Source organism: Pogoniulus pusillus, chromosome Z, assembly GCF_015220805.1.
Source record: "Pogoniulus pusillus isolate bPogPus1 chromosome Z, bPogPus1.pri, whole genome shotgun sequence".
In the NCBI taxonomy this organism is placed as follows: Eukaryota; Metazoa; Chordata; class Aves; order Piciformes; family Lybiidae; genus Pogoniulus; species Pogoniulus pusillus.
The window spans coordinates 111520336-111545725 of record NC_087309.1 but is presented as its reverse complement, the minus strand read 5'-3'; the positions used below and the strand labels follow the sequence as shown (position 1 = coordinate 111545725).

At 43.3% G+C, this 25390-nt stretch overlaps 1 protein-coding gene across 2 annotated transcripts in view; it reads right to left on the bottom strand.

Moving 5' to 3' along the window:
* PCGF3 (polycomb group ring finger 3) overlaps nt 1-22097 on the bottom strand; it is a 58555-nt gene extending 36458 nt beyond the window's left edge. Inside the window, exon 1 of one of the 2 annotated variants that reach the window (XM_064140412.1) lies at nt 21650-22097. The gene's annotated coding sequence lies outside the window, so the exon portion shown is untranslated. The remainder of the gene's footprint in view (nt 1-21649) is intronic. The other variant, XM_064140413.1, reaches the window with a different exon arrangement.
* Between the last annotated feature and the right edge of the window lie 3293 nt (nt 22098-25390).

Genomic DNA, 25390 nt, shown 5'->3' with positions numbered 1-25390 from the left:
GGAAAATGATAGAGAGCAGCTTGGCCAGCTCAGCTGCCAGCTCTCTCAGCACCCTGGGATAGATCCCATCTGGTCCCATGGACTTGTGGGTGTCCAGGTATCTCAGCAGGTCCTGAACTAATTCCTCATGAATTTCCAGGGCAACACACTGCTCCCTGACCCCATCCCCCAGTTCAAGAGGCCACTTGCCCTGAACTCCTCCCTCCTTACTGTTGAAAACTGAGGCGAAGAAGGCATTCAGGACCTCCGCCTTTTCCTCGTCATCAGTTATAGTGTTCCCCTCCTGGTCCAGTAAGCAGTGGAGGCTCTTCTTGCCCTTCCTTTTAGCATTGATAAATTTTTAAAAGTGCTTTTTATTATCTTTCACGGAAGTGGCAAGCCTAAGTTCTAGCTGGGCCTTAGCCTCTCTAATTTTTCTCCTGCATAATCTGGCTACATCTTTAAACACGTCAGGAGAAGCCTTCCCCTCCTTCCAAAGGTGATATACCCTCTTTTTTTCCCCCAATTCCTTCAGGAGCTGTTTGCACATCCAGGCTGGTCGCCTTCCCCGCCGGCTCATCTTTCGGCACATGGGAACTGCCAGCTCCTGTGCCTTCAAGAGCTCCTGTTTAAAGTAGGTCCAACCATCCTGGACCCCTTTGTTCTCAAGGACTGCTGCCCAGGGGACATTGGAAATAAGTTTCTTGAGCAAATTGAAGTTTGCCCTCTGGAAGTCCAAGGTGTGGGTTCTGTTATAGTTCCTCCCTATCTCCCTGCATATTGAAAACTCCACTTGGAGTTCTTGGCTCAGACGTGTTCTGCTCTGCCTTGTGCTTCAGACCATCTTAGCCCTGATGCTTTGGGCTTGAATTACCTGACAACTTAAGTGCCTCAAGTTTACCAGGAGAAGGAATTAAGTGCCTCACCGGCATTGTGCTCTCTGCATATCTGCAAGAGATCCTGTCTGCATCTCTTCAAACCTCCATGCCAAGAGGAACCAAAATCAGGTCAGATATTGTCTGCCTCTTTCCCAGAACCCTGCTAGAGCCTGGGAAGACCTAGAAGATGCTCAATGGCTACTAAGATGCTAAAGGTTAGTAGGTATTCTCTATTCTTTCTGGATTCATATACACACACAATTCCTTACATAGCCAGTTATCTATGAAACATACATCTCAAATGAAAAGGAACATTGCAAAATCTTTCTTCTTTGGCTCTTGAAACATCAGGAGGGCTTTAAAGTGCACTCTGCTCACACACCTCTCATTGTTCCGATATTCAGCTCTTATGGATACAAACTGAAGCAATAAGGTAACACAGTTACTTTATCTCCACTGAACTCTTGCTGCTACAGCCTTCTTACTGCAAATGTGAAAAAAAAAACAGCAAAAAACCCCCACAAAACCCACACCTGAGCTAGTATCATTTATTCAGCATTAAATTCTACAGCAAGGTTATACTCAATAGATCATCATCTCTACTGAGAACTTTCCATCAAAAAGAGTGCAGTCCTCTGCATCCTTCAGTATTTCATTGCCTCAGTTCTTACCTTGAGGGCTTGAAACTTTAGTTTTTAAAATATGTTCCCTTTCCTTTTGTCTTTTAAAACAAATAAAATTGTTAAAATTAGAAAACTGAGAAAGGAAAACAAAACACACCACAAAATCAGGACCATCTGGCCTGGGACCTGAAGGTGTTAAAACAGAGCAACATGCACCAGACACTTGCATGTGTTACAAAGTAGCCAAGATTTCTCCTTCTTAAAAATATGGCAGAATCCACTATTACAGGCTTCCCTTTTCTTAACAAGGAGAGATACCAAGCACATGTACGCCACATCAATCCATTAACAGCTCAAATAAAGCTGTTTTCAATCACTGCCAGTGAAAATAGCATGCACAGACTCTGAAGGCTACTCCTATTGCTTTTAATTCTTTGTCAATATAGCTGCAAAAAGAACAGTATCACAGTATCACAGTATTATCAGGATTGGAAGAGACCTCACAGATCATCAAGTCTAACCCTTTACCACAGAGCTCAAGGCTAGACCATGGCACCAAGTGCCACGTCCAATCCTGCCTTCAACAGCCCCAGGGATGACGACTCCACCACCTCCCTGGGCAGCCCATTCCAGTGTCCAATGACTCTCTCAGTGAAGAACTTTCTCCTCACCTCCAGCCTAAATCTCCCCTGGCGTAGCTTGAGGCTGTGTCCTCTCGTTCTGGTGCTGGCCACCTGAGAGAAGAGAGCAACCTCCTCCTGGCCACAACCACCCCTCAGGTAGTTGTAGACAGCAATAAGGTCAACCCTGAGCCTCCTCTTCTCCAGGCTAACCAATCCCAGCTCCCTCAGCCTCTCCTCGTAGGGCTGTGCTCAAGGCCTCTCACCAGCCTCGTTGCCCTTCTCTGGACATGCTCAAGCATCTCAATGTCCCTTCTAAACTGGGGGGCCCAGAACTGAACACAGCACTCAAGGTGAGGTCTAAGCAGTGCAGAGTACAGGGGCAGAATGACCTCCCTGCTCCTGCTGACCACACCATTCCTGATGCAGGCCAGGATGCCACTGGCTCTCCTGGCCACCTGGGCACACTGCTGGCTCATGTTCAGGTGGGTATCAATCAGCACCCCCAGATCCCTTTCTGTCTGGCTGCTCTCCAGCCACTCCGACCCCAGCTTGTATCTCTGCATGGAGTTGTTGTGGCCAAAGTGCAGCACCCTGCACTTGGAGCTATTGAATGCCATCCTATTGGACTCTGCCCATCTGTCCAGGCGGTCAAGGTCCCGCTGCAGATCCCTTCTGCCCTCCAGTCCAGTCACATCTGCCCCCAGCTTAGTGTCATCTGCAAACTTGCTGATGACTGACTCGATGCCCTCATCCAGATCATCTATGAAGATGTTAAAGAGGATGGGGCCCAGCACTGATCCCTGAGGGACACCACTAGTGACTGGCCACCAGCTGGATGTGGCACCATTCACCACCACTCTCTGGGTCCGGCCCTCCAGCCAGTTCCTAACCCAGCACAGAGTGTTGCCATCCAATCCGCGGGCTGACAGCAACAGGATGCATCACCTACCAATTTAATCCTTTAATTCATTTTTTGTTTGTTGTTTGGGTTAAGTATCCATGCAACCTCCCCTCATTATTTTCAGTAACACTTCCCTTTGTTCATTATTAAAAGCATTTGCACTGCTAGACACTGTGAACTTATGAGAATCAGCTTTGAGTCTTCACTAGTATAAATCCCACTGATTTTAAAAATGCAAACTGCATAGGTTTTAAGCATAGGATCAAATTTAGAGAGTGGTGCTAATTTTACAGCAGGCAGTAACCTACAAATATTTTAGAGGATACAAAGTAGAGTGAGTTAAAAAAAAACAACACAGAGATAAGTATGGGTTATTATGCAAGGCATGCAACTTTATTTTAACTAGATGCTAACACAAAAGAAACAGAATCTGTTTGCACAGTGACCATTCTTAATGTCTCATAGGAAACATCTGATGCAACTCATCACTGCTTTAAGACCTGAAATACAATAGGAAAGAGGGAGATACTCAGATCACCTCCACTGGCATCATTTATTACAAGGTCAGAGCTGTACCAAATATGAAGGCAGAGCCAGTTTTCTTAACAAGTCCTCCCTTCCAACACTGCCTAGATCAGCATAATATGAAGAACATGACAGTGCCAAAACAAGCTGTGAATTCTACTATACCTGCATTTTGAGTTTCACAAGCTTCTTCTTTCTCTCTCTCTGCCAAGGTTAGTGGAAGACATTAGAGAGACAAGCAAAGACAGACAGTGTCCAAGAGCTGGCTTTTTATACCTTTTAGCAAACCAATGAATGATACAGATTTTATCATTATTACTCCTTTACAACCAATGATCTAATTTCTCTTATTAGAATATTCCAATAAGCCTTAAACCACTACACCTTGCACAACAGTTTGTGCCAATCCCTGCTGTTTCTATTCAGCAATTTTCTTTCTGCCAAGCAGATCTGGCCCTAAGCACACATTCAGCCCTTTTAAAAAGCCAGTTCAGTCCAAAACTAAGATACAACTATGCACTTGCCCAAAAGCTCCAAAGTGCAGAAGACCTCAAAAGGTGATAAAAACCCACATCAGTACATCTTTACTTCTTGTTGATAAAATTGACTGTCCAAGTCAATACAACCTAAGCAAATTCAACACCTGCAAAGAGCTTTGTTGATTTTAATAAGCAAAAATACAAAAACCTTAATATGTGAAGACAACAGAGTAACTTCTGATATTTCTGTTATGAGGACTTGTGTCAAGTAAACTACTAAAACATATTAGTCCTAGGCAAAACAGACTAAAGCCAAAAGTTTCAAGTTTTCAGTGAGACATGAATTGTCATTTCCTCCTCTTTTTTTAGAGTAAAATCTTTAGCATAAATAAAGTTTTTAAAAACAAAATTATTGTTCAGATCAGTATGCTTGACAGTACAGATCAGCACCTAAAGTAGCCAGTTCAATCTTTTCAGGTACTGTTGAGGATAAATCTACAAAACTTTATTTACCAATTTCAGTATTAACACCTTACAAGACATTGTGAAAAACCAGTTTGAAAGAGTAGTGTGGAAATTTCAGATCTTCCTATCAAGCTCCCACTCTGAATCACATCACTTAACTTTAGGCCAATCCACATTCCTGCTTGTTTGTCATCTTCCTTTCTACTTCCCTATTCACAAGTGACAGCTATAGTAAAACACAAGGAGAAAATCACCACTCGTTAGAAAGGCATCACTGACAAAGCAACACTTGTATGTATTCTAGCAGACCTTTCTTTAGCATCAGCCCTAGAGTCCTTGTACAGCACATACATACCTCACTGTCTTTCACTCAAGAATCATACATTGTATGTGACAAAGTTCCCCTGAAGGTTAGGGTGAGGTTTTTTGGCAGTTGTATTGATTTTCTGTTCTCTGAAGAACTGAAACAACCATCCTTTTCCAATCCAATCCCACTGCAAATGACTGAAAAATGCTCCAACTCCCCAATTCAAAAAGGTCCAAAGCAGGAAGGCACTAAAGCTTAACCTGGGAGCAATGGTATTCACCTGGCAGAAGACCAGGTCTGATGGCACATCTCAGATTGAGCTTCAGTGGAAACACACCGCCACCCACGTGTCAGGCTGCAGAGGAAGCCTCGCTTTTATGCCAACGTCAGATGGCAGTGGTGAGTACACCTACCAGAGGTGTGCTCAGCTAAAGGACCTCCTCTGTTTTGTGATGGAGGGAAGTTGAGAACTATCAGGGATTGTGAGAGAAAGATAGACTCGTGGAGTCACATCCCGCTACCTGAGAAACAAACCCAAGAAGCAGACAATACTTTCATTACAGAGACCTCCCTGCCCTGTCATTGCATGACTAAACATGATGACTCAAAGAACAGAAGGCAATGTCTGCTGTTCCAGTCCAAAACAACAAGCATCACAGTAACTACCCCACTTTCCCAGCTACCTTTGCAAAACAGCTATGGCACTCTGCAAAGGGAAGCAGGCAATGGTAAGAATGATGGGGTCACCCTGACTGGAGGAGCAGTCACGACTTAGTCAGTCTACACCTTGCACCAAAACTTCTTCAGTAAAAATCTGTGTCTTTGGGAAGACTGCTGCCTCACAGAGATCCAGGTGAATGATGTAAATACAAACAGACTTCTGTTTCTTCCCTAGGACAGTGCCCAGACTACTATCCACTGATGATGATTCAAGTAGGCAGTGATGAAGTAACAAGAAGAAAGGCAATAAAGAGAGACTTCAGGGCTTTTGGACAACTCAGTTAAATAATCAGGAGCACAAATAGTGTCTATCCCTCCTCTTGTGGGGAGAGATGAGGAAATAAAAAGGAGAAGCCAGCAGATCAGTGCTTGGATCCAAGCCTGGTGTCTCCAATAGGACTTTGGATTAATTTACAGGACATCAGGTCTGCTGGTAGGACACAAAACTGGGCTTGCCAAAAATAAGTTCCAGGGCAGTACAGCAATACTTGAATAATGTTGTGCTAGTGAGGTCTGTCAGTCTGCCCTATCAGTGGAAGTAGGAAATGGAAATCCACCTGTCAGCAAAGCTGCTAAGGGCACTGATGAATTGGCAACTACAGGAGCACCTGTGAACAGCCAGGTAGGAATCAGGACTTCTCCCTACAAAAAGGTGGCAAGACCAATTGAGTGCATCTACACTAATGTGTGCAGCATGAGAAACAATCAGTAGGAGCTCAAAGACTTTGTTTATCAGCAGAACTACGATCTAGTGGCCATTTCAGAAACACAGTGGAATGTCTTGCCTGCCTGGAGTGCCACAATCAATGGCTACAAACAGCAGCGGGAGTCAGGAACTGCTCTGATTGCCTTGAGCGCAATGAGTGTCCATGGGTAAGACTCAGGGGGAAGGCCAACAAGGCAGATATTCTGGTGGGAGTCTGTTATAGACCACTCAATCAGGAAGAAGAGAGAGATGAAATATTCTATAGGCATCTGGGAGAAAAATCTCACAGTTGTGAGCCTTTGTTCTCTTGGAGGACTTAACTTCTCTTGCTGGAAACAGAACACAGCAGAGAGGCAGCAATCCTGGAGGTTCCTAGAGTGTCTGGAAGATAACTTCTCAAAACAGCTAGTGATGGAGCCAACTCGGGAAGGTGCTCTGCTGGACCTGCTGTCTGTGAACAGAAGATGACTTGTGGGTGATGTTACAACTGGAGGCCATCTTGGGCACAACAATCACAAAATTATGGAGACCTTGGACAGAAGAAATGGCTCTAGAGAAATCTTTTAACAGCATTCCAATACCTGAAAGGGCCTACAAGAAAGCCAGGAAGGGATTTTTTCAGGGCTCGTTATGATGGAACAAGTAGGAGCAGCATTAAGCTTAAGGAGGGTAGATTATGACTACATATTATGACGAAATTATTCACAGTGAGGGTGGTGAGACTGGAACAGGCTAACCAGGAGGTTGTGGATGCTTCCTCCTTGGATGTGTTGATCAAACTGGTCTAGTGAAAGGTTTCCCTACCCATGACAGCAGAGGTTTGGAATCAGACTGCTTATAAGGTTCATTCCAATCCAAACCATTCTATAAATCTATAAAGTAAAGAGGGGGAGATCAGCACAGTTGCCACATTGGACTTGTGGCAGGCAGACTTTGGCCTGTTTCAGAAATTGGTGGACAGAGTCCCTAGCAGACAGTCCTGAAGGGACTGGGAGTCCAGGAAGGTGCAACAGCATTTAAGAAAGAACTCATAAAGGTGCAGACACAGGCCATCCACATGTACCAAAAGAGAAGTCAGAAAGGAAGAAGGCCAGCCTGGTGGAATAGGTTGCTGTCACAGGACAACAGGAGAGTCTATCGTCTTGGAAAGTGGGGCAGGCCATTTGGGAAGAGCAAAGCTGTCACTAGGCTATGCAGGGAGAAAATCAGAAAGGCCAAACTGCAATGGGAAAATAATTTGGATTCAGCTGTTAAGAACAGCAAGTTCTTCTATAAACATAATACCAACAAAAGGAGGAATAAGAAGACTCTCTGTCCTTAGGTGGATGCAGAGGCAAAAGTAGTGACATAGGATAAGGAAAACACTAAGGTACTCAATGCCTTCTTTGCCTCAGACTTTAGGAGTAAGATGAATTCTTACTGGAAGATGAGGATGGGGAGCAGAAACAAGACTCCATAATCCAAGAGGAGATTGGTTAGTGACCTGCTGTATGACTTACACATGTACAAGTCTATGGGCTGGATGACACACACCCAAGAGTATAGAGATGGTGGAAGTGCTCACCAAGTCACCTTCCATCACTCACCAGCAGTTCTGGCTACCTGTGGAGGCCCAGCTGACTGGAGACTGGCAAAAGTGATATTCTACAGGAAGGGCCTGAAGGAAGACTCAGAAACCACAGGCCTGTCAGTCTGACCTCGGTGCCAAGGGAGGTCATGGACCAGAACATCCTGAGGGCCATTATGCAGCATGTGCAGGGCGAAAAGGGGATCAGGACCAGTCAGCACGGGTTCACAAAGGGCAGGTACTGCTTTACTAACCTCATATCTTCCTACAAGGTGACCCACTTAGTGAACTACTGCTTATGGCTTGGACAGGTGGATGCTTTGCTGGGTGAAAATCCAGCTGGATGAACGGGCCCAAAGAGTGGTGGTGAATGGAGTCATATTCAGTCAGCAGCCAGTCATAAGTGGCTCAGTCTTGAAGCCAGTCCTATTTAACATCTTTATTGGTGATCTGTATGAGAGGATGGAGTCCACTCTCTGTAAGTTTGCAGATGACACCAAATTCCGTGGCAGTATTCATCTGCTCAAAGGTAGGATGGCTCTGGAGAAGGACTTAAACAGTTTGCATCAATGGGCTAAGGTCAATTTTATGAGCTGTTGAAACATGTCTACAGAAAGCAGTGAAGCTGGTGACGGGTCTGAAGAACAAGTCTTATGAGGAGGGGTTAAGGGAACTGAGTTTGTTCAGGCTGGCGAAAACGAGGCTGAGGGAAGACTTTATCTGCTTTCTCCAACTACTGGAAAGGATGTTGTAGTGATGTGGCTGTTGTGCTCTTCTCCCATGTAACTAGTAGTAGGATGAGAGGAGATGGCCTCAAGCTGCACCAGGGGAATTTCAGACTGGGTATTAGGAAAAATTTCTTTACTGAAATAGCAGTCAGGCATTGGAATATGCTGCCCAGGGAGGTGGTGGAGTTCCCATCCTTGGAGGTGCTAAGAAAATGCACAGATATGGCACTTTGTGTCGTGGCTGAATGACCATGGTTGTGTTAGGTCAACAGGTAGACTCAATGATCCTGAGGTCTTTTCTAACCAAAACACTTCCAGAGATTCTAAGATTTGGTAATACTGAATTAACAGCATTTCAAAACTTACCTCAGCATTATACCTTTAAAGCACTCAGATTCACAGAAGCACAGAATGTTAGGGTGCTTGTTATTTTAATTTCCTCCTCATCATTACATCTAATGTTTGGCACGTGTATAGGAAGAGAGAGAAGTTAAATGTCTAGCCGTATGAGAATATGCATTATCTTCCACAAAGAAATGACATGTCACAGAAAATATACCTGCAATTATAAAATCTTCTGTTTTGTTTCATTCTGTTGGGCCTTTTTGTTTGTTTTAAGTTGCTGGGAAGGTTTGTTTATGATGTTTCAAAATGTAACAATTACGGCCTTTTGTTCACTGCATAATGTAACAATGAGTTACAGCTCAAGAAAATCTCACAGGGCATAAGCATCATTCATTATTGTAAACTTTGCATCCAAGTCATTGTTAGTAGGTATTTTTGCAAAATCTGACCAAAATCCAGAGTAATATCAGCACCAAAATCTTGTCTGTCAGTCCTAACTCTGCAACATGAAACTGGTTTAGGGGACACAGACACTTCATTGAAAAATCTAGTGGACAACAGTATCATTAAATTATTTCAATATCATTAAATGGTTCCAACACTGGTCAGGTCACACCTTGAGTACTGCATCCAGTTCTGGGACCCTCAATTCAAGAGAGATGTTGAGGTGCTGGAACATGTCCAGAGAAGGGCAACAAAGCTGGTGAAAGGCCTGGAACACAAACCCTATGAGGAGAGGCTGAGGGAGCTGGGAGTGTGCAGCCTGGAGGAGGCTCAGGGGGGACCTCATTGCTGTCTACAACTACCTGAAGGGAGGCTGTAGACAGGTGGGGATTGGTCTCTTCTCCCAGGCAAGCAGCAATAGAACAAGGGGACGCAGTCTCAAGTTGTGGCAGGGGAAGTATAGGCTGGATGTCAGGAGGAAGTTGTTGGCAGAGAGAGTGATTGGCATTGGAATGGGCTGCCCAGGGAGGTGGTGGAGTCACCGTCCCTGGAGGTGTTCAAGAAAAGCCTGGATGAGGCATTTAGTGCCATGGTCTAGATGACTGGATAGGGCTAGGTTGGACTGGATGATCTTGGAGGTCTCTTCCAACCTGGTTGATTCTATGATTCCATGATTTATCACTCAGAATACTGAATTCTTTGTTGTGACCTGACTTCTGGTTCTACCTAAAACAGAAAAAGTTTGCTCAGCAGTAGGCAGGAGCTGAATGATCTACATTATTAAGGCAACAGCACAATGTCACTCTGACACTAGTTTCACTTGTATTTGGGCTTTGAGAGCCTCATTTCTGTGGTTTTAGAAATTATTGGCTGCAACTGTCCACTCTGCTTCCTGACAAGGCCACCCTGAAGCAAAAATTCCTTATGCATAAGGTGCTTAATTTAATAGCATAGAATATTAGCACAAACCACTGACAAAGACAGCTTTATGCCAGTACAAACTCAATGCAGCAGAAAAGCAAAGGGAAACTCTTCAGGTGGAATGAGAGCTAGATCAACAAACATTTTGCCTGTCAGCCATAATTCCCAAGTGCTGTTCTTAGAGCATCCATTAGTAAGATCTCCCAAACTGACAGTTTGAGTTTTCCTCATGTTCAGTAAGATTTACACTTTATTAAGGAGTAGCTATGAAAATGTTCTCTCAATTCCCAAATACCAGCAGCTTAACTTGGTCTCTGAGATAATAATCACTAGTTTCCCCTACTACACCCTACACAGCAGCTGCTGCAGCACGAACACAAGCTTCACATATTCCACCCAGCAACACAAATGAACTACCTCCTAAAGATTCCCATTCCAGCACTGAATAGTTGTTCTGTCACATGTTCAAATCTGCCTCTGATTTAGAAGTATAGAAAGCACAGCTTTGAACACTACAAAGTTAAATGGCTTTCTTATCCAGTCACAGGAACAGAACTCTATAGTGTTTGAGGTATTTTAGTTTTAGTCCATACATGAGTTGAAGACATGCTCTGCATTTACATCTTGCTCAAAACTTCTTAGAATCCCTTAAAACAAAGCACAGATGTCAAATTTTAAAGGTAAGAGAAGACTGTTGTTGAAAAAGAAGTAGCTGTTGTTGAAATAGAAAGCCAACAGCTAAGCAGTTAGCTTTAAATAAAGACAGCACAAATACCTATATGAAATGAGGTGATAGATTAAATAAAATCAGTGGAATGACTCAATGGAACTATTTTTAAACTTTTTTTTTTTTTTTTTTTTAATAACTATGGGGGAAAACTAGCATGGAAAAAACATGACCACCAAATGGCTTTTATAATCTGACAAGAGTATTTCAAATGAATACATAATCACAGGATCACAGAATCATTAAATGGTTGGAAGGAACCTCCAAAGGTCATCTAGTCCAACCCTCATTCTATGATTTTATGACACATTCTAGAATCTTTCTAATCCAGAGCAACAGATCAGAAAGCAGCAAGTTACAAGGAAAGCTGTGGCAAGTCACCTACAAGCTAAAGCTTTTTATATCAATCCTTTTATCAATTCATCCTATAAAACATCACTGAACTTATTATCACATAATTGATAAGGAGTATTTTAAAAGATGGCCTTTACCAACTAACCTCTTCAACCACGCATTGATATAAACTACTCAAAACTATAGAAAGAAAATATTTTCTGAGAAGGTTTAGCCTTAACAGGGATAAACCTTGCACAGCCCACAGAAGAAATAAACAAGTAAATAAATAAACCTTACCCTAGCTGCCTATCATAGTGATTGGATTCCAGCTATATCTCCCCGCAGGAATGTTTAAAAACAAAAACTACTTTTCCTGCTTCCTATAACAAGTTTCAAAACTAGATGGATGTGTGACATGTACTGTAAAAAGGCAAAAACCAGTCTTTTAGTGCAAGATGTTAAGTACTGCAACCTGCTAGTATTATCTACGGGCTTAAATTTGATTGTTCTCTGCATTTGGAAGTTATACTGTAGAAGATAATCAAAATAATAATATTAATAAAAATCTAGCAGCGGTTTAAATAGATGATATGCTCACTGACATTCTCTCTCCATTAGTTAGAACACAACTTAATAAGATACATCACAAGAAAAATGTATGATTAGAAGTTTGGATGACAAGGACAGAGATGACTCTGCATCACAATGGCTTCCACACATCAAATCCTGGGCATCTTAAAGACTTTCTGACCCAGGATGCAACATCCCCCCCCAGAGGGGGGGATGTGTTGGTGGCACAGGTTTGAGTCCTGGCCAATGCACCTAAGAAAGAGAGAAGTCTCCGTTTGGAAAAAAGCACCAAGAATTGATGAAAAAAGCACCAAGAATTGATGTCCCGGGTTGGGGGAGGTGCACCCCGGGGAGAAGTCGACTCAGCACAACACAAAACCCATCCTTAAAAAAAAAAAAAAAAAAAAAAAAAAATCTGGGGGTACTGATTGATATCCGCCTGAACATGAGGCAGTAGTGTGCCCAGGTGGCCAAGAGAGCCAGTGGCATCCTGGCCTGCATCAGGAATGGTGTGGTCAGCAGGAGCAAGGAGGTCATTCTGCCCCTGTACTCTGCGCTGATTAGACCACACCTTCAGTTCTGGGCCCCCCAGGTTAAGAGGGACGTTGAGATGCTTGAGCGTGTCCAGAGAAGGGCGACGAGGCTGGGGAGAGGCCTTGAGCATAGCCCTATGAGGAGAGGCTGAGGGAGCTGGGATTGGTTAGCCTGGAGAAGAGGAGGCTCAGGGGTGACCTTATTGCTGTCTACAACTACCTGAGGGGAGGTTGTGGCCAGGAGGAGGTTGCTCTCTTCTCTCAGGTGGCCAGCGCCAGAACGAGAGGACACAGCCTCAGGCTGCGCCAGGGGAGATTTAGGCTTGAGGTGAGGAGAAAGTTCTTCCCTGAGAGAGTCATTGGACACTGGAATGGGCTGCCCGGGGAGGTGGTGGAGTTGCCGTCCCTGGGGCACTTCAAGGCAAGGTTGGACGTGGCACTTGGTGCCATGGTCTAGCCTTGAGCTCTGTGGTGAAGGGTTGGACTTGATGATCTGTGAGGTCTCTTACAACCCTGATGATACTGTGATACTGTGATACATGTAGATTTGTCTATACATTGTGAGCATTTGAAAAAATAATTTTAGGGGGTAAAAAGAGTTAATTCCTTTCTCTGGTTTTGGATGTAAAACTGAGAGAAGGCAGTAGAGAGGTCTTGTTTGGTTGATGTTTGTTTTTTTTCCAGTTCATAAAGTCATAGAATGGTTTAGGTTAGAAAGGACCTTAAAGATGATGTGATTTCAACCCCTCCCCTGCTGCAGTCAGGGATGCCTTCCACTATACCAGGCTGTTCAAGGCCCCATCCAAGCTGGCCCTTGAACACCTCCAGGGAGGGGGTATCCACAACCTTCCTGGGCAACCTGTTCCAATGTCTTACCACTCTTACGGTAAATAATGTCTTCCTAATAGCTAGTCTAAATCTATGCTCCCCAGGCTTCAATTCATTATCTCTCATTCTATTACTGCAAGCCCTTGTAAAAAGTCCCTTCCTGGCTTTCCAGTCAGCTCCCTTCAGGAATTGGAAGGCCGCTAAAAGTTATGCCCTGAGCCTTCTCTTCAGGATGAACAGCCCCAACTGTAACAAACTGTCGTCACTAGAGATGCTCCAGCCTTCTGACTATCTTCATGGCCCTCCTATGTACGCACTCCAACAATGTCCTTCTTTATGCTGGAGTCACCAGAACTGAACACAGTACTCTAGGTGGGATCTCATGAGAACTCACTCCTTCATCCTGCTGCTCACACTTCTTTTGATGCAGCCCAGGATACATTTGGCCTTCAGGGCTGCAAGTGCACAATGCTAGTGCATGCTGAGCTTTTTGTCAACTTATACCAAGCCCTGTTCCTCAAGACTGCTTTTGAGCTGTTCCTTGCCCAACCCATATTTGTGGTTTTTTTGCATGCTGAAACTGTCAATGTCTGCAGATGGCAGTACAGGATGACTAACTTGGGAAAAAAATAATCACTGGCAGCAACAAATGGCTAAAGAATTTGCAGGAGAAGCAATGCAGCTCATTTTCCCCTTCTCTTCATGCTTCCAGTGAATATATCCTACAGCATTATCAACTCTAATAATGGAGGGTACAGAAGAGGAACCTGGAATATTTTCACTTATATTCTGTACTCCTACATTCTACAGACAGTTCTCCACAACACTCCAACCACTTGAAAAATGCAAAATTCAACCACAAAAGAAATGCAATTTAGTGTCAGCTCATACTTGGGATTGGATAACACATGCCCTGACAGACAGCAGCTTCTTCGGAACTCTACCTCAAGTTCCCCTAGGCAATTCATCTGACTCACTTGGTGGAGCAATGGAGGGAGCAACTGAAACATAAGAATAGCATGTACTTTCCACACCCCACAGGATGAAATACCTTTTTGGGAAAAGGAAAAAAAAACAAACAACAAACAAAACAAATAAAAACAAACCAAGGCATTGTACTCTCAGTGCTTGTTAACACTTTGTTCAAGTTCAAGGCATTTTTAGCCACAAAATCAGAATGACACAAGTCATGAGTTAAAACCACTGAGGCACAATAACTTTACATAATCTGAGTACCTGTTACGAATTAAAGCAAATAAACAATTTCTGGTGATTGTCTAAGATTATGCCTAAAGAATTTGAAGTACAAATTACTGCAACTAATACAGTGTTTTTTCACATCCCCATATTTCAAAGATATGTATGCCAAGATTCACTTAATCCATGTGGATCAATACAGCAAGATTCACTTAATCCTACATGTATCAATATACACAGTCTGCTTCATGAAAAAACATGACAAGAAGGCGAACTGAAGAAAATTATCTCCATTAGCTACCCAGAAGCCTTTTTATCTCATCCAGTACCATTTATACTACCTCAGATCTAAGCCTGGACGAAACTGGACTAGTTTTCACACAGACCATGATCTAAATAATAAGTATGAAGGAAGCATTTTATGACTATAAATGCCTCTTTTGAATTTGTTACACAATGACCTTGAGCAAGATTTCTACCTATTCTAGCCAGTCAAGAAATACAAGATTAGAAACACAAAATTTATTTGCATACCAATTCATTAGCTACTTACTCTGGTGCCACCAAGCATAATAATGTAACAATGGTAAATATCACTCAAAAGTACTTTTTAGTTAAACTGCTTCTCCTCAGTAATTGTTAGATTGAAATTTTTGGTAAAATAGGGTTATTACCATGGTATTTTGAATAGATTATATTTTATAATCTGCAGGAATAGACATAAGATTGTAGCAATGAACTTCAGAATTTAATAGTAGAGACTTGAGACAAAGTAATGCCTATTTGCTGAATTCAAAAACATTGGGAAAAGAGGGTTGGGCAGTAAAACATATGGATCAATTTTCCAGGGAACAAATACAAAAATATTGGATATCACCTTCCAATTTGAGAACATCATAACCATAAACCAAAGAACTTTCTTTTACCAAGTTTTTAACTAAACACAAGTGAACTAGTCATCATCTTAAGGTAACTCAATGGGAAAAAAAAATAGAATCTTAAAGGATATAGTTATTTAAGATGTAAGCCTACTTTGCAATTGTTCTTAGGAAACTGCTATAGAGAAGGGGGGAAAAAAGGCAGTTTAACTACTTATTTCATTGAACAGATGAAATAAATCCATTCAATTGTGCCTAGAAATGGTAAATATTTATCTTTAAACATGAAAGAGTCCACTGACAGAGTAATTTTTCACTACACTGTTTTCACACCAACAAAAAAACATTTCCACAAGTGTAGACTTTTGCACAGGGCAAAAGCAATTTGCAATTGTGGGTAAGAAATTTTAAGCAAGCAGTTAACAAGTGGTGGTGCTGTGCTTATGCCTTCTTGAAAAAAGATTCAGTAAAAAGGCTTGAATAGGAGTCAGTAACCAAACAACTAGTGCAATGTTAAAGCAAAGAGGACTAAGGCAACTGCTTGCTCTATGTAGCACCACAACTGTAAAGCTTTCTTTAGCTCAAACAGAACACACCGGGCAAACACTTCACTGGTCTGGGATTCACACTTTAGAAGAAAGGAAAAAATCAAAGATGGAAAGAAAAGCATTTCAAGCATTAGGAGGACTGATTTGATTAACATGCTAGCACCCCTTCAAAGTAAGAAATAGAAGTATTTGTTACAGATACAGGTTGAACCACAGAGCTACAAAAAGGTACATACACATTTTGAGCATTGTACACGATCCAAGTAGCGACCAAGCACATGAACAATTCTCATGACTTTTATCTGTTTTGAATTCTTACATCGGGTCTGGAGTCCTTGTGTCTACAATACACTTTATGTTTGAGGAAAAAGCATAAATGAAATAAACTCGAGTTATCAGAATGGAGTATTATAAAATGCAATCATCTGAAGAGTTAAGGTAAGAACACAGTCCATTTCAACCTTAGCCCCAAGACACAACTTCAACTTTGAAATCCTTCTATGCCCAAACGATTTTTTAGGAAAAGTCACTCCTAATGAAGTTAGCATGCCCTCATGTTAAACAAAATTAAATCTCCTTACTCAAATAATTCATACTGATTGCCACGCATCAGTACAACAAATAAAATTGTTGTAATAAACATTCTACCTAGTAGGCCAAACTAAATTTGGACAATGCTCTTTTAACTAAGCAATCAATCGAACCATGGCTTTCATTATGCCAATCTGTGTACTCAAAACAACAGTTCAAAACACAACAAGAAATCTCAGAGACAATTTTTCATAGATAAGGAATATATAAGATAGCCAACTGTATTGTACCTCTTGGGTTGTTCTTTCAAGTAACAAACTAGAAAAGGCTGTAGAGCACAACAGACAACCTGAAACACTGCAATGGCAATGCTTGCATATGAATAAATTACATTTAGGGTTACAAGTATTAATTTAATGTTTCCAAGCACAGTGCAAGAGAAGATAGCAGAGATGACCTGTTCCAGCATAACAGCACACAAAATTTGCATTATACCCAGCAGCATCACCCTGATAACATAATAGTAAAGGCAGCATCATACACTGACTTGTTATGCAGAAAGAGTAAAGAAACTTCGTAACTAAAATTGAAACATGTTACAAGATAGCCATTTGCAAGTCAGCAAATAACACGATACTCATTCTGGCAGCCTGAAAAAAATAACTTTCCCCTCTTACTTGAGCAAATACTGCACAGCACATTCTTGCCTACACACAGGATACACAGAACACTTCCCATCTTAAATCAAAATGAATTTATGCTACTTAAAAAAGCAAACACAGCCTGTTTCCAACAAAAAAGATCACCTCAGTTACAAACAAGAAGGATCCTATTGTTACCAAAACATGACTTTTTTCACTTTAGACAAAGTTTTAAGTTATTGCTGTTTGGAATGTAAAATAGTTATCTGCTAATGCACAACTAAATGTATGTCTTTAGGGTCAATAAGTTTCTTTCTCACCACTTTGTAGAGAGGTGGAAAATAATGGTAGAGCTAGTTTAAACAAGTTCTTCTATTAACAGCAAAACTACCAAACCCTTTTTTTTTTTTTTTTTTTTTTTTTTTCCAGGCTTGTATATTCCTTCTTTCTAGTCTTTACACCGGAGTAATGTCAACACATACACCTCGATTATCTACAGCTCTTCCCTCTACCCCCCAAAAACCTGCCCCACAGGGTCAGTTGTGATTTGAAAAAGATGTCGTAACTGTGAGGGCAGACATCTTTAGGCACAAAGAACAAGTAACGTGAGCTCACTCTACTTTGGCATGCCTCCTGCCTCTGAATGATCCGTACTAGACCTACTTTTGAGTAGTATGTGCTGTGTCTGATAAAATAATAAAAAGACCTTTACGTTCCTACATATAGTATGCAGTTCCTTGTACTGTGTTTCTGATTAAAAGAGAAGGGGGGGAAGGAAACAGAGACAGGGAAAGAATCAGAGGGAGGAAGGGAAGGAAAGGAGCAAAGGAAGGGAGGGAAGGAACTAGAGGGAAAGTAAGGAATTAATTTGGAGAAAAGGCAGGCAGGAAGAGAAAAATAGCATAATTTTCAATTAATTGATGTTTTACTCCTTCCTACATTGCTGGCTCTGCAATATGACTGCCAGACTTCAGGTCTTTGCAGTACTAAACTTCAATCAAACTTCCAACAGCAAATAAGGCTTTCAATCTCATTAGTTCTCACAACAGAGTATTTCATTCCTTATAGTTTGTTGATTTAAATGTAGACACACTTATTCAGTAAAATGAACTTAGGAAAATCTAATTCAGATAAGAGGAACAAGTTTTTTATCAGCTCTTTAGAGCAACTGCAGAACAAACTTCCCATTTGCAGTGATAATGTTAAACATCACAATAGCAAAGACTGCTTTTTTTTTCCACAGAATCATAACAACCCCTCTCTTGCCTTTTATTGTATTTATGACTTCCACATATTAGCTAAACTCACAGTCTAATACAGCAAGCTTGCATTTTTTAAAAAAGGAGGTTCAAGGAATACAAACATTAAGTTTACTTCAAGATAATCCTGTATAATCTAAAAGACGGGACAATTTCTGTCTTTTAATCTGCTTCAATCAAATTGCCCTGAGAAGGTTCTCCCTACACTTCTTCTAAACATGACAACTCCAACTTCCTAGACTAGGTGTGCTATTTCAGCCATCATCACTAAGCATCATTACTAGCAATGACAAAAAGAGGACAGAGTTTAAACTAGCAAACTTTCAAGAATGCAAGCAGTCATAAACTCATGGCATCTCCAAACACAATTATATGAGCTTCCATATATGTAACAACAACAGAACGATAGATCCAAAACACAAAATAGATAAAATGTTTATTTTATAACATGGAAGAGTTCATTACACTTTCTTGTAAGCTAGTACCAGTAGATGAAAAGTGAAACACCGCTAATATGCATGTCTTTCAAAACATCATGTGCACTTCGTAGGCTGTTCATATCCACTTCACAGGTTGTATCTATCTTAAGAGCTTCCACAGAAATATTTGTACTTGATACAGAGTTTCCCAGCATTCAGGAACTTAATCTGGAATTATCTCAGTCCTGAAAGACTATTACCTGACAAAAGCTAAAAAGGCCACCCAGATTTAACAGTTGTACGAGAAAAAGGAAATGGAAGCTGTTAGAGCAAATGTAGAATAATTCTCGGAAAGAAGTTTACCTGTATCTCATATATAAAGCTTTCTCTAAACCATGTAGATATTCAGAAGTTAAGAGGAGGTAGGGCAGCTGCAGCAGCTAGGAGCTGTACCTTAGATTGTCTTAACAACAGAAGTACTTCATAGTGTGGTAACAAATTTGAGCATAGGTACACATTAGTATTAGGCTAGCACAGTTATAAACTCAAAGTCAACTCTAACACAACAAGTGTTCAGTCTTGATTTTCTATGGTGACAGCAGAGTAATTAAATAAAGCTGCCTAAATGAGTCCACATAAATAGATCAAACAGATTTTCCTGAAAAAAGTGGTTTTAAAAGTGCTTTAATATTTATTTCTAAGCTTTCTGTTGCAGTATCCCATTAATCTCTTTAGAAAACCTCCTGACTCTTTTCCTATGCATCACAGAATCAATCTCATCAAGTACCTTCAATCCTGCACAGGTTCTGTATTCTCTTAAACACAGTACAAAACACCTACAACTTAAATTGTAATACTAAAGCTATTTGAAGTGTACAAGGTGTCTGTTTCTATTTATCTTGTCACTAACTAAAAAAATTTATCAATTGCAAAACACTTTTATGAAACATATTAAGTATCACAGTTCAGATTCTCATCTGACCTGCCACTAAGAGAGCAAATACAAAATCCACTGTTATCTAGCCCAACAAGAATCAGTAAGAATTTTTTTAAAGCACATCACCTAGTACTAAAGGCATGTAACAATGTATTTAGCATATTTGTTTGTCCATGCTGTACAAACAAAATCAGTTTACGGTGGATGGGATGCTTCTTAAGTATAAGACTCACAGAATCACAGAAATTCAGAGGTCAGAAGGGACCTCCAGAGATCATCGAGTTGAATCCCCCTGCCAAGGCAAGATCCCCTTGGGTAGTTTACACAGGAATGCAGGAGAGTTCTGAAAGCTCTTGGGACAGCCTGTTCCAGGGGTCTGCTAGCCTCACTGTAAAGATGTTTTTCCTTATCTTGAGGTGAAACCTTCTGTGTTCTGATTTGTCCCAGTTGCTCCTTGTCTTATTGCTGCTGACCATCGAAAAAGAGATTGTCCTCAAGCACTTGACACCCACCCCTCAGGTATTTGTATACATTAAACAGATCTCTCAGTCTTCTCTTCTCCAGAGTAAACAGCCCCAGGGCTCTCAGTTTCTCATATCAATGGTCAATTTTTAAACATTTTAAATTCTAAATTTCTAATTCACAAACATTCCATGAACTTTGGGGATAGAGTTTGGCAGGATTATTTGGGAAAATGCCAAACAAAACATTTCCACAACATCATCCCAGAAAATATACAGATAGCAGAACTTACTCCATTGATTTATCAGATGTGTGTATTTCATACAGAAGGCAGGAAACGACAAAGACTTCATGGAGTGATAGTGTAGCAATTAAACCCATCAAACGCAAAGTAACAAAACAACATCCAAATACTTCACGAATGGTAATAATCCAAACTTCTGTGAGGCTTATTAACTTAAGAACAAGCTAAATTTTTCACATAGGGCACTCTAAAGAGGTAGTCAACACCTTCAGACTAAAGGAGTCCAACTTAGGGACCAAACTTCACAGTAGCACAGCTCACTAGAAACTTAAGTGTTTGAGAAAACAATCAGAATCTTGCAATATCAAGTGTCACCATGAATGTGTGTGTATATATCCTTAGACCTTAAAACAACTTAAGACACGTGCTCTGTATTTTACTTACCAGTACCACTTCATTACCTACTTAGCACAAAACTTAAAATCCTACAGGCTATTTAGATACACAATACTGAAGTCACATACCCGCTCTGCATGGGGCATAACCCCTCTACTCTACCTCTTACCTGGAAATGCATCTCCACCACTACCAACGGCCATCGCATCCCTTAAATCGTCCCTCTCTCGCAAAGTCCTGCAAGCCCACCACTGAAGGAGACGAAGCACCCTGGGACAAGTCAGGGCAGCTCCATGCACCTCGACTTCCCACAGGCAGGACTACCTTGCCTGCTACTGAACTCCCACAGGCACCTCCACACAACAGGCAGCTCTGCTGCGGGCAGGAAGAGGTGGGGTGGGGGCGGCGGTGGTGGTGGGTGTCAGGATTTCCTTTCGCCCACAAGAGCCAGTCTCCCCCGGGAGGGGAGCTGTCCAGGCAGAAGGAAGGGCAGGGACAGATGCTTCCCTGGCCCACAGAAGACTCTGCTCTCGGAGGGCTGTTTGAGCAGGTAAAACCCAACCCCTCCTGTTCACACACATACACCCGAAAGCACAGCGTGCTTGCTGTAGCATGGCAAGTTCAAGCACAGCACCTCGTCCAAACTCCAGACACCTCTGTGGATAGAGGTGCCGCTCCTCAGCGGACCCCCACCCCTCGGGGCGAAGAAGATCCTCGCCTCGTTCCCCTCCCCACGCTCACACGTGCCCCCGCAGGCCCCTACCGCGAACAACCCAGGCTAGGGAGTCGGCAGGCCCGTCCGGCCCTCAAGACCCTCGTCTGGCTTCGAACGACCTGCGGCCTCACAGCACGGCAGGGGAAGGCCGGGACCTCGGCCCCGCCGCCGGTGGCCCCCCACGCCACCCCACGCAATGCCGCGGCCCCGGACTGACCTGACGGGGGAGGGGTGGCGCCGTGTCCGCTGGCGGGGACGAGGGGCGGTCGCTTCTCGGGGCTGGCGTGGGGTTTTCCACCCCGCCACCGACCCTCTACTCCCCGGCCCGTCCTTCCCCGGGCGCCACCACTGAGAGAAAGCAGAGGACGCGAGGCAGGTAATCAGAGGCAGAGGGAACCAACAGTCCCTCTTCCCCTCCCCTGCCAAAAAAAACCCAAACAAACAAACCCAACCCCAAACAAACAAAATAATAAATAAATAAACCAACAACCCACCAAGGGGGAGGGGGTATAAAATTAAAAGGCTGGGCCCAGAGTTTAAAACAAAGAGGCGGAAATATCCGAGCGCAGTCCGACCGGAGCCGAGCGGGGGCGCCGCGCTCAGAGCGCATGCGCGCCGTGCGCTCACCCGGGGCACGGCGCCGGCTGCCCCCTCCCCCGAGGAGCGCGGCTGGGCCTGGCGGCGTGTGCCGGGGCGGTGGGGTCCGGAGGCAGGAGCGCCGGTCCCAGGGCTCTCTCTGCAGGCCATCCGCAGCCTCCGGCCGTGCCGGGACTCAGTGCCGAGGGGCGGAGGGAGGACGGCCGAGTCTCCAGGGTGCTCAGCCCGTGTAAAATGAGTCGAATTCGTGAGCAGGGTGAGGCTAGTGAAGGTGATTTACTTTTCGGCAGAGAATGCTCTGAGGTGCCGCATGCCCCAGAGATTTCCTCAGACGCAGGTAGATGTTGGTTTAAGTGACGAACGCAGAAACTTGGAATAGGAGCTGGGAGTGCTGGTGGCAAGACATGCAGCTTGGTGGCAAGCTGCAGCTGGCTTAAAACACTCCATTCGACGTGATTAGGAAGATTCTTGGCTGCTTGGAAAGTTGAAAAGCAAGGTCTTTGGTCAAGAATTATGCACAAATCTGGGGGAGCTCATGCTGTGCTCAGTTTAATACCAAAAGGCTCAATACCAGATTGGAAGATGAGTATTTAAATGTTCATCTGCCCAGATTCTGAACTCACCAGAGCAGACTTCATGTTCACAATGATGTGTGTGTTTCTTTATGCAGTGCTTTAAAACACCTACTTACGTCCTTTCTTCTTTCCTCTCTGCCAACCCGAGAATGAGCCACAAGGCAGTCCTTGACATTGGCTAAGATTGCAACTGGCAATGAGCTGTTCAGACCTGACACTGACCTGCAGGATGTTTTCCTCCTTGTCCAGCAGATAACTTAGCCTTTATTGTGTACTGGGTTTTCAGGTTCTGTGCTTGGGTTTAGGAGTGTGTTAATCAGAAGCTAAGCCCATTAGGCCAGCCCTGTGGTTTAAGTTCAAGAGTTGTGTGCTTAACTGGACTTTTGTCTGTCGGAAGCTCACATTCTGTTTAACCACAAATGACTCTACGTGAGCCTTTTTCTATTGCTAACAGATCTAGAATAGAATAGAAAAGAAAGGAATTGTTCTAGATGTACTTCTAGACTTCTGGAATTGGGGCTCAAACAGCCAGAAGTCAAAGCAGCTGTAAGAATGTGCATGAAATTATGAGCTGGATGCCTGCCTTTTGTTGGTTTTATTTCTTCCTTGTGTTTCCAAAGCCAAATGCCACTGTCTGTTGTGTTTGTGTTTCTTTTCTATAGATACTTTGTAGAAGATGCTGCCGGAAGCAAAATGATGTGTCCCTGCCTGCTCTTAACAATCTAATGCACCCCCTGCGACAAGGTTTGTTGAGACCTTCAGAACCAAGGCAATGGTTTGCTCTCTTCTCAACTTCATTACCCTACATCAGTTCTAATGCCTTTGGCAATGCCATTAAAGAGTGTGCTAGTCTATAAGTGACACATCTGAAACTTAGCCAGTGACTAGAGTATCTAGGGTCATAGCTGAGTGTGCCTTGTCTGAACTGCAGCACTCAGTTTTTGTAGAGAGGTGAAAATTTTTGTTAGCGTTGCAGTCTGAGCTATGACCAAACTGCGGAATTTCAGAAAAGACTTGGGTGAAATAGAAATGGCATTTAAAGTATTCCCTCTGTTAGCTTTGCTTGCACTAGCCCTCACGGTTTTCACATGAACACAAATAAATTGCAGGTCTAGTTTCTTGAAGCATACGTTTTGTAGATAAAACAGTTCATGGAATAGAAACTACCTGAGCTCTCCTGACAGAAACAGTCACAGGAAACATCTGATTGGAAGAGACCTCAAAGATCATCCAGTCCAACCCCCGACCCAGTTTAGGATCAATCCTAAACCATGTCCCTGAGTCCACAGGCTGTTTAAACACCTCCAGGGATGGTGACTCCCCCACTGCCCTGGGCAGATCATTTCAATGTATGAGAACCCTCTCTGTGAAGAATTATTTCCTAGCATCCAGGCTGAACCTCCCCTGGTATAGCTTGAAACCATTTCCTCTAATCCGTCACATGTCACCACAGAGAAGAGGCTGTTCCCTCCTCACTCTGGCATCCCTTCAGGTAGTTGTAGAGAGCAATGAGGTCTCCTCTCAGTCTTCTCCAGACTCAACACCCCCAGCTTCCTTAGACACTCCTTGTAGCCCATGTGCATCAGGCCCTTCACCTGCCTCACTTGCCTTCTCTGGACACATTCTGGAACTTCAATGTCTTTGTAGTGAGTAGCCCAGAACTGAACACAGTACTCAGAGGTGTGGCCTCAGCAGTGCTGAGTACAGGGGCACTATCACCTCCCTGTTCCTGCTGGCCACAGTATTTCTAGTACAATCCAGGATGCCATTAGCTTTCTTGGCCACCTGGGCACACTGCTGACTCATGTTCAGTCAACTGTCAGCCAATACCCCTAGGTCCCTCTCTGAGTCACAGCTTTCCACCCACACATCCCTAAGTCTTTAGCTCACCATGGTGGTGTTCACAGTATCACAGTATCACCAAGGTTGGAAGAGACCTCACAGATCATCAAGTCCAACCCTTTACCTCAGAGCTCAAGGCTAGACCGTGGTTCTGACCCAGGTGGAGGACTTGGCACTTGGCCTTGTTAAACTTCATACAATTCGCCTTGGTCCATGTCATGGAGGACCTCTAGGCCCGAAAATAGGCTCATTTATGCCTGTTCTGCCTGGACATGTCTCTCTGCCTGCACCAGGAGAAAACGAGCACAAAGGGGCACAACAGACCGGGGCCATAAAGTCAGTTGCCCAGGACACCTGGTTGTGTAAGTCTCCACATGCCCAGCTCGTGTCTCCCTGGTGTAAGCCCATGTGATCCCCATATTTGGGATAGTCCAGGCAAGTGCCTTTTGCCTAGCATGGTAAGGTTTGGCTGACTGCCAACCTGATTGGTTATTCAAGTGGCCAATGAGACCATTAACTCTCGGCCCACATTTAATAAATTGGGGTGCACAGGCTCACGTGCAGCCCTCCCCACATTACTTGCGGCTCTGCCACATTTCTTGCTTGCCTGTCTGTGTACTTCCTTGCGGCTTTATGCCTGCCTTTACCTATGGAGCACAGTCTCCCAGCAGCCGCGCACCTTGTATGCCCGCTGCCTATCATTGCCTGGTAAGCGTGCCACTGCCACTAAGATAACCAGGGAGCAGACCCACTTGTCTGCATTTGATCGGCCTGAATAGTCAGCGTTAGACCCATGCTCAGACTGCATGGAATCCTGCCTCTGTACCTGGAAATCCTGCCTACGAATTCCCTGGACATAGCATCCAGAAGGAGCCAACAGCATAAGGTCAGAGACTGCCATTTCCCCTGACACTGGGGGATTCCAGCCTTAAAGTCCTCAGGTA